Raw genomic sequence first — 14,476 nt, forward strand, 5'->3', positions numbered from 1 at the left:
TATCATCAAAATTAGTGGTGACACGATGATCCCCGATCACGATTCATGGATCCTGGACATGCTAGCTTCTCACAAACAATGTCATGAGCTCTACCTGAGCTTTCATCCCTGGAATAATCAAATATTTGTAGAGGCCACAATTTCTCAAAGCCTGCGAAGTGGCTGGATCATCCAAAGCTGCTAAATCTTGGCTTGATGTTCTCTCTCCCTCCATTCCATTTTTGAATGGTCAATTGCCCTGAAAATGACATTTAGAAGGAGTCAGAATAACTTTTAAAACAAGTTTGGGATTTTATGGGACAAAATTTCTGCATTTTCAAAACCCTCAGAGTTTGCGCGACCACTTTTCAGTAACAGAGAGTAGCTTCATGGATACTCGGGAGAGTTTTCGTGTAGATTGTGTTTCCCAATACAAAAAAAATTAACGTCCTGCGCGGACCCGATGAAGAGTTCCCACGCAGGCCCGATGGTGGATTTTTTAACATAGAAACCCCCCAAAAAATTAAATGAAAGCCTCAAATTGAAATGTAAACAAATGAAACTGTAGATAATGAAGAGATCTATTACCTGGAGGAAAATTCATGATTGCTTCCACTGGATTTCTTGAAATTAACCTCAAAAGTTTGGTGGTAAAAAGCCTTCTTTCTACTCTCAAACTGGTTAAAAAACAAATGGTAAAAATAAAATTGCTTTGAACTTTTATAAGCTTTTGGGTGATTAAAATATTATTTTTATGCCTAGGACCTTTTAAAAGTCAAATTTTTAGTGTTTTTTACCCTAATATCGAGCAGTTATGATAATTTATTGAGTTTAATGTGCAAAATATATTACAACATAAAAATGGATCATTTTGACTGTGAGCAGACTTTTATCACTTTTCATGCTCTTAAAAATCACGAAAAAGTGAAACCCTAGAGTCCTCTTTTAAGCCCTTTTCAGACTCTCAAAACATGAAAATATTGTCGAGCACTTGATTATTCGAACTCATAAAATTAAATGAACAACCATCCACTCAGTATAAGTTTACCCCTTTTACGACTGAACTGGACTATTTACGAAAAATGTATACGTTGACTAACTATGGTCAATAGAATTCTCTCTTGTATTATTTTATCCTTTTTCAAGCTTGAGGGAATAAATTTACGAAAAAGAACACGATAGAGTTTACTTATGTTTTTCTCTTGACTCCCTAAAACTGAAAAACACTGAGCTTTACTTTGTCCAAGTCCGTTAAAATTTTACAATAAAAGAACTGAATGCATTTTCTTTTTGTGTCTATTTCAAACTCTTTAAACATGAAAATGACATCTAGTTACCCCTTTACTGGACTCGTTAAGCATGGTAAGACCCAACCACTCCTTCTTAGCGTTTGTTAAAAATACTTTGGAGGACTCGTCAGAAGGATGAGACTACATGAGAAACATATGTTATCCTCCTCAAGCTTGTAAAAAATAAAGAGGTACTTGCTAGTAATGGTGGGGGGAAATTGGGAAAAGGTGTTCATTTTACATTCATTATAAAGGCAGTATGTCGCTCTTGAACATGACACTCCATCACACCTATGTCTGGGTTGGGAAATCCATTTGTCTTATAGTTAATCGAACCCCATTGAAAGTCTTCAGCTAGTTTTGAGTATTATTGTTGAGTCAAATGCTGCCAAGTCAATTGTCGTGTCGCTATGTGTTCAAGAGAAGTTCAACCTCAGTTCATGTTCCTTTGCAAATTTTATCCTTCAATCGTGTCGACCATCCCTGAGTCAATCCTTGCAAACTATTCTTCAAAACTTGACATTGTGTTTTGTGTCGTAGGCTTTCCTGCGATGGGTCGCTTCCTATCGACTTCAACTCATTATCTAGGAAGTTGATCTAGAAACCTTCAATACCTTGAAGCATGCATGCCTTAATAGAAGGTTTCTCGCTTTTGATGATATGTTCTCATCATTGGCCTTTGATTAAAAAATTCTATGAGTGTTCGACTTCAGATCATATTTTCACACTCTATAGAGTGTATTGAGAGTACCTTGAGAGCCATTGTCATTATCGATCGTTTTTCTCACACTCATTAATGGTTCACATCATTGGCCGGTAATCAAGTGGTTTTTACCATGTTCAACTTCGAAACATTCGCTCGCATGGCTAGATTCGTACTACGGATCAAGGGATGGAGATAAAGACCCTAGATCTAGTTTCATCAATCTAGGTTGTGAGGAGATAGCTATTCATGATTATGTAGACAAATTCATAGTTGATGGTTGTGTCCATACTGTGTCTACTCTTGATATAATTTTTTATTTTTTCTGTACTTGTCCATTAAGTTAGTTTTACTATGAGCATGGGAATGCCTATCTCAGTGATGATTATATATTGCATTGTAATCCTTGAATGTTTCTTGCAGGTTTCCAACCATTATCTCCAATCCAATATTTGGCATGACAAAGCACTTCAATCTTTAAAACTTATTTTTCAGACTTCGCACTTTAGGGGGAAATCTGTTACACGTCATTTTATCACCGTGACACTTGACCGTTAAAACAAATCTCTCACCATCCACAAACATGTTCCATTACACTCCCTTATAAGTAAAACAATAAAAAACGCTTGAAGAAGATGTGAATTTTGGGCAAAATGGCTTTATGACTTGTTAAGTGTGACATGTGCGCTTTTCCTAGTAAGTTTCTGCGCATTTGCAGTTTCTATCCCTGAGAAATGTGTAGAAATGTGCTCTGTCTTTCACTATAGACCGCGCAAATAAATCAAATAAAATAAAAAATAAAAAGAGAATTCCATAAGCATTGTTGGTCGAATATATCCCAAATGAAAGCTTCTAGGTCATATCTATTCGAGCCAAACCCCTCAGATCATGGAGCTAATTCCCTTTCATCAAGGAACCTTAATCCCCCAATTATAGGATCTCATCCTTCTCTTTTGGATCTGAAACTTCTTGCTCTTAGCCTATAAATTGACTAGAGGATACACAGATTAGGAGGTTCAGAAAAGATACACTTATGCTGTTGGATTTAGATTGGAAGGCTTATAAGCTAAGGAGAGGTTTAGAGGCATTTGGGAGGAACCTCATGACATCAAGGCAGAGGTTGTAAGGCTCTTCTTTATCCTTGAATTAATACAAATGAATCCTTTTTCCCATTGTATTTTCTTATTGAAATGATGAATGGTTTACTATTATTTTGATATTCAGTAAGATAATCTCAATTTCTAATCTCGTTGATCATTAGATTAAGCTGTTATGATTGCATATGCCTTTGATCTCTTTTATGTCTGTGATTGCAGGTCTTTTTGAGCATCGAGAAGCTTCATCGAGACAGATTAGGGATCTTCATCAAGCATTTCACAAATAGGTAAGAGGATTATTCTCCTACTCTTGTATTTACAATTTGAACGAAATAAGCTTAGGGAAAGAATTATTCAATTGTGTGTTTGTTTCTAGTTTCCTTTAGGATCTAGGGAGATCGCTCCTGTCAACAAGTGGGATTTATCCAATCTAACACAATCATTGACATCACGGATGAGTTTTAGCAGGAAATCTGGTTGTTTGGCTGAAAAAAAATAGTCGACTAAAGTTAGAACTAAAGCTAAAGTCACTACTAAACCTTGTAAAAGAGCCATAATATCCAAAAATAGAAGTTTAACTCACAATTTGAGTTTTAAACAATAGATGAAAGCTTGGTAACATAATGAAAATATTGAGAAGACTGAAATGAATAGGACAAAGGAAAAAATTAAAGACTCATGCAAGGATTCTAGTGAATTTAACTAAAAATCACAAAAGCTAAAAATATCAGTCAATTTTCTTTATAAGCAGAATTGTTAGAGCAGGTTAGATGGATTTTGGTGTGAGAAATTTTTGAGTAGGGTGTGAGTAGAGGTGAATTGATACTTCTAGTGTTATGTAATAAGATATTGTCGAAGGTGTGTTGGTGAGTTTTTGAGGGGCAAATTAATTTATTTTAGAGGGACGAATTAATTTATTTTTGAGGTGGCATTCATGGTTCTAGTGTGAAAATGGATGAAAAATGGATCATTGATGTTAATCAAGTTGTAGCTTGCATATTAAGGGTTGTATCTCCTTCTATTAGGTGCTAGTAAATGTTTGGGGTTGTAGATCTATTCAGTTGTAGCTAATAAATTAGTGAGTTGTAGCCATCGAAATTTGTAACAAGAAGTTGTAGCTTGACTTGTGAAGAAATTGAAGAATAGTTGAAGAATTTATGTGTTCTTTGTGTTATTGATATTATTTCTTGTCATGCTCATATGCATTAATTGTTGAAACATTTCTTGGTGTCCTAATATCATTGCAAGTGAAAGAAAGTTCTAAAATTCCTACAATACCAATTCACCCCCCTCTCAGTATTATCCTGGTTTCTAATAATACATGACATGCTTCAGGGACATGTCGATCCAGGCAAGGGACTTGTCCATTCAAGCCAGGGATGTGTCGATTCATGCCAATGAATTGCCCTTCCAAGCCAAAGACCTTTCCATTCACACTCTTAGAGGTTTGCAGTCCCTTAGGACCTCAATATCTTCTAAGGAGCAGACCGATCACGACTCAGAGATCTATAGGCATTCTTTCGAGGGATGAACAAGAAAAACAAGCTTATAAAAGAAACCAAAGAACATACAATACAAAGAAGATCACAAGGAGTCCATCACTCCATGAGTAAATAAGAAATCCCTCTCTATGGTTCGATCATAAGCATAAGCCATGAATACATGCACATAACTAGCAATATTACAAGCCTTCAAGAATTTCCTTCTTATGCACGGGAATTCCAGGCATGGACCTACACATTGAGTCACTGAATATTCCATGCTACAGGCCTGAAGCTAACTAGTGAGAACCCAATGCTCATACCACACACAATAATGTTTCCTAGTGCAAACTGCACCCACACAAGAGGTTATATATATATATATATATGAAATTGTTCCCTACATAAAGAACAATGATACACTATCACAACAACAATGTACACATGCATCAAAGTTTCACCATTCTAATCTTAGTGAACCATGAACCTTTCATATATTAAACACAACAAGGATTTACAACTCAACATGAACTCAATAAAATGGAGATGCAGTTACAAACACTTATCTGAAATCAATACTAGAGTTGGAAAATGAGATTGGGACAACAACTCTCCACCCAACCGTAGGCAGTTACAGCCAAACCTTACTTGAAACTATCACCCCTGAGCCAGATTCGAAAGCTTGAGGCAGGGTGCTTCTGAGTGTTTTTAATCAACCAACATAGTTGAGACAAGATGTCACAAGGCCCCTCATGCCTTCACCCATCAACTAAACTCATTATGACTCACATTGTTTAGGCATACACACGGTCATGCCAACATTTCACAATGCAGAGAACTCCAACTCACTTCCAGGAGAAGAGATTCCACTATCAGGACGGTTCATTAGTGGCAAGTTGTTAATCGGTTGAAAATCACTTCTCCATATGGTTCAACAGTGAGTCAAACAACTGAGCTTCTATCTCGAGGAAAAAACTGGTGGTTCAACAACCCTCACAAACATCTCTATTGGTGGTTCACTGTGACTCAAGCATAATAGTCCCCAGGTAGTTCCTAGTGGCCCAACAATCCTCACAAGCACCTCAGTGATTCTTCCCAAATCTAGTAGGTTCATCAACAACAAGCTTCCAGTGGCTTCTTCAACCTTACAGGCAAGCCACACTCTATTAAAAAATTCACACAGTAAGCTTAACTCAGAGGTTTCCTCAACTGGTACTCCTTTTCTTAGAGCTGAATTCAATGCTACATACCACTTGGTCTCTGTTTTAGCTCTGTGTTCTCATACACATGTAGCTCTGAACATTGCATTTGCTGCTAATACCTCCTGCTTGTGTACTTGTGAGTCCAAGAGGGAGCATGTATCTGTGGATGAATGGATGCCCCCCCCCCTCCTTCCAAAAAATTAATTGCCTTCCTTCTTCCCACAAATCACACAACATTCATCCCCTAACAACACAACCCATTCTGCTCATAAATTTTGTCCTTTTCTTTGCTTGTTGTTTAGGCTAAAGGACACTTGGACCAACCCTTCCCTTTTCAGTTGAATTCAATGCACAATCAACACATTTAATTGATTTCAACCAACTAGGACTAATATTAAAGAACAACCATTTTCTTAAGCAACCTCCTACCTCAAGCAATTGGAATTTGTGTCCCTTTCTTAGCCATTTTCAAAATAATTACCCTTGTTTACAAAAGGGAAAGTGTTAACCAGGGGATATCGCAAGTTAGAAATTAAAAAGCTTGATATTAAGCTCGTGGTTCTGAATATATATGGTATGTATGTGGATAGAATTCCCTTTTGGGAAGGTTTGACATACTCAAAAGATTTTGATGTTCCTCACCTTCTATTTGGAGATGATTTAGATTGATCATTATCATTAAGAGAGGTTTCTAGAGAAATCCCCATACATGATCTTCAAGGTGATTCCTTTTGGAGTGTTTACGAAGCACATTTTAGTGGGAGTTTCTCTTATGACGTTGATGCCAACATGGAGAGATTTTCATGTGAATGAAGATGTCCTTTCAAAATGGCTCGATCATTTTTTGGTGTCTGAACACTATTTGGAAGGATCATTCCTTATGAAATCTTGGGTGTCCATGGGAGGATTTTCATATCACTCACCGAATTTGGAAGGGGAGAAGCATCCCTCTCCTTTAAAATACAACCACTCTTGGATTGCAGAAGAATGTTATAGGAAGCTGGTCGAGGATAATTGGGAGCATCTATCTCTAGATTCTCCATCATCCCTTATGTATCCATTTGTTGAAAATCTTTCAAAGCTCAAAGAATTCACCAAGAAGCGGGTTAAAGATTATCATGATAGAACTCTTGGCAAATTTAAGGAGGTTGAAGTCTGGATTGCAAGATTGTATGGAGATAATGTTGTCATATCTCTTTTTGATTCAGGCCTATCTCAATTATGATATCTTGAAGCTTAGTGATATTCCTTATTAAAAAAGGGAGAAACAACATGACAACTCAAGAGTAGTGTGATTTGGATAAAAGAGGTTTTTTTCATCGACATGCACATTATATACAAATATTGAGCTCAATTTGGAAAATTAAATGAACAGATGGTTTTGTTGTTCATTCTTATAAAGATATGACTAAGGAAGGGGATTGTCATTTCCATTTGATCTTCAAGGAGCCCATGGGCCCTATCCTATTCCCAAAATCTTGGAAGTAATTTCAAAATTTAACCTTGTTTTTCTGGATGACATTAGTCATTCTTTGGAAGAAGTAGTGGCCAAGTATGAAATTATTGCATCCCTTGCCACCATGCAAAAAGGAAAGAGCCCGAGTCCAGGTGGGTTCATGGTGGATTTGTATATCGTATTCTATGATTTTCTAAAACATGATTTGATTTAGGTGGTTAGGGAGTCTCAGAGGTATGAAAAAATGTTGGGGTCTTTTAACTCAATTTCTTTTTTTGGCTCTCATCCCCAAAAACCAAGATGGTGTTTCTTTCAATGATTATCATCTATTCTCATCTTGCAATGTGATTTATAAGATTGTGGCCAAGATCATAGCCATGAGATTAAGGACAAATCTGAGTGAGTTAATTTCAAATGAACAATTTGGGTTCCTATAACATCGGAAAACAAACGATGATGTCTTAATTGATCAAGAATTTATTCATTCAATGAAAAAGTCAAATTAGTTGACAACCATCTTAAAAATCGATCAATTTAAGACCTATGGTAGAGTAAGTTGGGTCTTCTTGCAATTGGTTCTATTGAATATGAGAATAGATTTTCCATTGTTAATTGGATTACGGGGTGTGTCAAATCATTGTCTTTTGCTATGCTCATCAACGAGTCTCCTTCAAGATTATTTCGAGGTTCTAGGGGGCTTAGGTAGGGGTGTCCAATGTCACCCTTTATTTTTCTTATTGTTGTAGAGGTCCTTAACAAACCCATTCATGATGCTAGATCCAAAAGAACTCTCACTAGAGTTAAGGTGTCAGTTCAAGAATTCATTTCTCATCTCTTATTCATGGATGGTGTGCTTCATTTTGTGCAGGGCTCGCATCAATATCTCAACTCCTTAATTTAATGAATTTTGGACATTTATTGGAATTTAGTAACGAGAATGAGAATCAACAATTTGAAATTGTGTTTTATTTTTCATGGGTTGTTAGAATTTTCTTTTCAATGGGCACTCCTCCCATTTCCATGAAAAGAGCTTGATTCTAGATTTAAATACCTTGGCTTTTTGCTCAACCTAAATAGTTACAGGTTCGTTGATTGGTTATGGTTGTTCAAAAAAGTGGAAGCTCACATTTCTCTCTAGGTCAATAGGCTTCTTTCACATGGGGGGTGATTAATCTTATTGAAGTCAATTTTCGAAAGTATTCAAGTCTATTGGAACTTTATCACAACAATGTCAAAAAGAATTCACTCCAAGATAAAGTTGATAGACTTCCAATTCTTTTGGTCTAGGTCAAAGCTTAATGGCAACATTCCTCTTATCAAATGGAGCCATGTAGCATCAACAAAACAACTAGGATGGGGGATTAAAAGCATTAACATTTTTTTCTCAATCTCTGGTTGTTAGAAGCCTTTGGAGGCTCACTCGTTGCTATCCATTAAGGGGTAAGGTGAGGAAATCCAAATATTTACAACACTTGTAAATAGAAGATTGGCATGGAATGCCTAGAAAGTCTCCTGAAGATTCTATTATTTTGAAGGTGCTAGTGAGTGTTTTTCTCCTTGTTGGATCTTGGACAATTTAGAGGATAGAAAATGGAAGGAAGGTAAAAATAGGGGAGGACCCATGGTTGGGAGTTAGTGAGGATTTTTTATTGTCAGATTCTCTCATTTGAATGTTTCATGCAGTTGGTATTTTTACTCTTAAGCATGCACAGGCTCAGTCTCCACAAGTTAGAGGGAGGCTAGGGTAGAAATCCATTGTGGTCTTAGGATTAGAGGATTAGGAAGCAAAGGAATTGTCTCACCTCATTGGTATCCTTTGTTGGTCGAAAAAAGTAGGCTTAGAGAGTATTCAATAAAACTGGGATACATAGTAGTTATTAATCTTAATTCAATGTCAATAAGGAATGGTGATGAAGTATTCTTTGGAAGAATCATGCCTTTGAAGTGCAAATTAACTATGGCACTATCCAATAAACTATTGATTTGGGAGAATGGCTTAAAATGGGGATGGATTTGGCTCTAACATGTGTTCATTGTGCAAGAGCAGGAATCCATTCCTCACCTTTTCATCTTATGTCCTTGTGAAAAATAGATCCTAAGGTTTTTGTTAGCATAATTAAAGCCTCAGTCATCCCAGTTAAACTTGAGGTTGGAGGAAAGCATGAGGAATTGGCTAGCAAACTAGTTGGTATTTTTTTTTAAGCCTTTCCTATCATATTTGTTTATGTTATTTGGCGGGCTACTAACTCCATTGCTTTTAGAGATGTTGACATTCCCCTGAAGGTTTAGCTAGTAAGATCATTTTTTCAATGGGGTTAGCTCGCAAGGTTATCCACCTATTGTGGTGTGGGCATTATGCTCTACCTAAGTACAAGTCATTGCTTGTCCATTAGGTAGAGAAGGCATTGGTTAAAATAATATAGTGGAGTTTATAGCTCTAAGGACTATCCTTGTGGTTGCGCTAAAAGAGGTGCCAAAAAATTATATATTATGGGCGACTTGAAATAGATTGTCGATTGGGCTTTAAAAATAGCCTCAGTGGTGAATGTTCATATTGACACTTTGCTTCAAGGTTTGCATGAATCAATCGAGCCTTTCGAGTGACTCTCCTTTCATCACATTTTCAGGAACTAAATATGAATGTTGATCTCTTTCCAAGGAGAAGTTGTCCCTCCCTCCTAGATCTCCGAACATTAGTGAATTTCATGTTGGGGGGAATATGACTCCACATAGTTTTACTTATTTAATTCTATAATCTGAGGCTAGATGTGAGAAAGAAAGTTAGTATTTTTGTAAGTTTTTGATGTAAACTATAACAAATATGGATGTCAAAATATGTACTTTTAAAATAATGTTTTAAAAAATAGAAGTAGCTTTAAAACATGTGTATCTCTATAAGACCTCTTTTCAAATAACCATATGTATATTCATTACTTGAAAATATAAATGTTTTTCTCATACACATATATAGAATTTTAATTTATTTATTATTATGAAAATTCAATTTGCCATTGCCTTAATACTAAAATGCTATGTTCTATGAAATTCCAAGTTCAAACATGAATAAGACAAAAGGGTTTTTTTTTTTTTTTTTTCAAATAAAACAGTAACATTTCATAATCTACCCGATCTTAAAATTTACCAATTCAAAACTGCAATCCATGCTTAACCCAAAACAGAACAATTGCATCTTTTTGCAATACAACTTCTACAGGGCACATGATCAGCCACTTTTTGTGTCTTATTATATCTTATTAAAAACCAAGGACAAGAGAAATAGTCCTCTGATGGACAAGTAAATGAAGATTGTGATTGAACAGTTAAACCGTCTTGACAGTCTTGATGAATGCCAGGTGCGTGCTATTCCCAAGCTGGTTGAGAGTACCCACAGTCTGGGTGTGAAAGCACGCAGATGACTCTTCCCGGTAGAAGAATGCCGCGCAGGTACAATTGTTCAAACACCTCCTCCTGCACTGTTCCAAATTTGTTTTTCCAGTTCGGCTTGCATTCACATATTTGCTGGAGAAATGCTCGGCTCCCACCAGCTTATAGAAATCGACAGAAGAATTGGAAGAAGTATCTTTGCAGTTTGGAAGGGAAGGGAGCGAGCAGCTAGTAGACCAGCCTTTCAAGCCATCGATTTGAGGACAGGCCACGCATTGACCCTTCTCACAAACCCCAAATCCTCCACATTTCCTCGGAAGACCACACTGAGGCACTCCTCGCCAACAGCCAAATCGCTGGTATGTAATATCCCAGGTATTCAATTCGATATCGGGCGAGTAATTATACATTCTCAGATTTCCATCGGAGTCCAATCTCAGAAAGGACAGAGTAGTGTTAAATCTGGGGATGTTAAAACCATAGAGAGTCGTGGTGGTTTCTTCAGAAATGAGGTTGCAGAGTTCCGGTGCCCTGAACTCTGGTGCCGCAGTGAAGTTGGCCAACTTCATCTCCATCTCCTGACGAAACCCATTTTCGGCTTCTGGATCGCTCAGGAACGTTATGCTACTCACCGGCTTCTTGCAGGTGTGCGTGATGGCATAGATGTCCTTTACACTCGCGTCGTAGACGCTGAGAGTCCAGTAAGGCAGAGGGTCCGGAAAGCTGGAATACAGAGCGCATCCTCCGCCTTCCATTACAAGACTGTAAGGGCCCTACGATCCGTCCTTGTCCGACACGCGGCTCACCAGTTTCTTCACGCCCCCAGTGTTCATTGACTGCCCCACTAAGAGACTATCGGTCGGGTGATCGAAACTCTGCCACACCGTTCTGTTTTTTTGGTCATAGAGCACCAGGTTGCCGTTGGTCCGGAGTTCGATTCCCACGACGCCCTTGTTGGAAGTGTTTCCGGACCAAACCACGCGCCCATCTACATCCGAGAGAAGGAGGTTTCCGTCGGTGCCGAATTTGAGAGTGGCATTCTCTCGGACGAGATCGTTCCTGTTGGCAGTCCACACGAACCTCATGGTTTCTGCATTTCCATGGTAGCCCATCCGAATGGCCAGAGAGTAGGCATTGGGCGTGGTGTTGAAGAAAACCAGCTGGAAGATGCCATTTGAAGTTGCCAGTGGAGCCACTCTGTAATTGGCATCGTATTCGACAACATATTCTCCCAACTCTCCTGAGTTCACGAAAGAGAAGGTTCCACTCACATGAGTGTCCATTGCTTTTTTCAGTAAGGAAAAAAAGCTGTATTATATTTATATAAGATGAAAATTATACATCAATGTGGCAGATAGTGTATGCAAGATATCCATCATAGGCTGATAATATCTGGAAGATATACATCATGGGACAGTTATCAAATCATGGGCAGATAGTATCTGGGAGACCATATGTCATATAGAAGCTGATGTGGAGACTACATTCCCAGAGGAAATGAGATCTATTGCCCCCATTTAGAATGAAAAGGACCAAAACTTCCCTAAAACCAGCATATATATAAAGATTTCTGCAAAATCCTCAGATATTTTGGTTTTTCCATCCTTCTACTAACATGAGTGTCCATTGCTTGCTGAAACAACAACCCGAAAACCAGAAGAAACAAAGTTGAATCCATCGTTGGCTGAATTTTTTTTCAATACAACAGAGAATTCTCTCATGCTTCTTCTCTGTTTCTATCTGTTTTTTAAATACATTGGAGAATTCTCTGTTATCGAGTTTGTCCATGGCATTAAAAAATCAGAAATCAGAAGTATGAAAATCATCATCATTATTATTATATTCACCATATGCAAAACGAGGGGATTTGACAAGCATATTGACAAGCACTTTATGTCAAGTTGTGGATTTTATCATTGAATTGAACATGATATGGTAACCAGCAAAGCATGTCTATCCACAATCGCTTTTGTTTATATTAAACTCTTGAGAATCTGAATAAAACTCCCTGTGACTACCCTCTGTGTATGAAAAGATACAGTCAATTAATTTATGTATTTCACCCCTGCAACTAAAACATTTGGTCGTAATAGTGGGGTTGGAGAAGATGGGAAGGCTGAGGTAGGCCAGCTGTGACTTTGTGTACAGATGCATTTCTTTATCCCCTGTGACTACCCTCTGTGTATGAAAAGATACAGTCAATTAATTTATGTATTTCACCCCTGCAACTAAAACATTTGGTCGTAAAAGTGGGGTTGGAGAAGATGGGAAGGCTGAGGTAGGCCAGCTGTGACTTTGTGTACAGATGCATTTCTTTATCCCCTGTGACTACCCTCTGTGTATGAAAATATACAGTCAATTAATTTATGTATTTCACCCCTGCAACTAAAACATTTGGTCGTAAAAGTGGGGTTGGAGAAGATGGGAAGGCTGAGGTAGGCCAGCTGTGACTTAGTGTACAGATGCATTTCTTTATCCCCTGTGACTACCCTCTGTGTATGAAAATATACAGTCAATTAATTTATGTATTTCACCCCTGCAACTAAAACATTTGGTCGTAAAAGTGGGGTTGGAGAAGATGGGAAGGCTGAGGTAGGCCAGCTGTGACTTAGTGTACAGATGCATTTCTTTATCCCCTGTGACTACCCTCTGTGTATGAAAAGATACAGTCAATTAATTTATGTATTTCACCCCTGCAACTAAAACATTTGTCATAAAAGTGGGGTTGGAGAAGATGGATAGGCTGAGCTAGTCAAGCTGTGACTTTGTGTACAGATGCATTTCTTTATCTTTTGGTAGGGACATTGTGTTTTTGGAAGAGTCATTGGCATCGGTGATGTTTTTTCACACTATATAAAATCAAATAACCCTATCGCATTTCAAAGTTTGTCTATATACCTTTTTAAACAAAAAAAAATTCCCATGTCGAAGTACAATGTGATGCTTGGACTTTGGTAATTTCATTTTCAATGATGTTGATCTACATTCATTTATTTGTAATTAGGTTTCTATTTTTTTAAATCAAAATTTTTAATCTTTCTATTGATTGTTCAGAAAAGTGGAAGCGTGGAAGCTTGCATTTCTTTCTAGGCTTCTTTCTCGCAGAGGGTGATTAAGGCTTCTTTCTAATCTTATTGAAGTCAGTTTAAATAGTAGTTAATTCTACTGGTTTTCTATAGAAGCAATGCCAAAAAGAATTCTCTCGGAGATAAGCTCCAATTCTTATGGTTGGGTCAAAAGCTCTCTGGTAAAGTTATTTTTGTTAAATGGAGCAGTGTAGTATGTCCAAAATAATTAAGAAGTTGGGGGACAAAAAACATTTACATTTTTTCTCAATCTCTTATTTGCTGCTAACAACCTTTGGAGGATCACAGATTGTTATTTATTATGGGTAGGGTGAGGAATCCAAACATCTACAACACTCCTTAATAGAAGATTGGTATAGAATGCCTACAAATTTTCTTAAAGATTCTTTTGTTTGAAAGGTGCTAGTGGGTGCTTTTCTCCTTGTTGGTTCTTGGAAATTTTGGAGGATAGAAAATGAAAGTAACGTAAAAACACTCGTTAATAGAAGATTGGTATAGAATGCCTACAAATTTTCTTAAAGATTCTTTTGTTTGAAAGGTGCTAGTGGGTGCTTTGCTAAAGTTGGTTCTTGGAAATTTTGAAGGATAGAAAATGAAAGTAACGTAAAAACAGTGGAGGGCCCATGGTTGGGAGTTGATCACAATTTTGATGGTCAGATTTTCTTATTCTATTTGAATATTTGAATATTTCATGTAGTTGGTATTTTTATTCTTAATTATGCATAGAACAAAAAAAAAATCACTACATGGTGAATCAGTAATTGTTTGGACTAATCTAAGGGAGACCTAAGATCAACCC

The 14,476-nt window shown here is 37.3% G+C and overlaps 1 pseudogene; it reads right to left on the minus strand.

Annotated features, from left to right (window-relative positions):
- Positions 1-10,376: 10,376 nt before the first annotated feature.
- LOC149223182 (EP1-like glycoprotein 2) lies at positions 10,377-12,269 on the minus strand (annotated as a pseudogene).
- Between the last annotated feature and the right edge of the window lie 2,207 nt (positions 12,270-14,476).

This window comes from Pinus tabuliformis, chromosome Q (assembly GCF_031772625.1).
Source record: "Pinus tabuliformis cultivar Carrire ecotype Pingquan chromosome Q, CPIR1, whole genome shotgun sequence".
NCBI lineage: Eukaryota > Viridiplantae > Streptophyta > Pinopsida > Pinales > Pinaceae > Pinus > Pinus tabuliformis.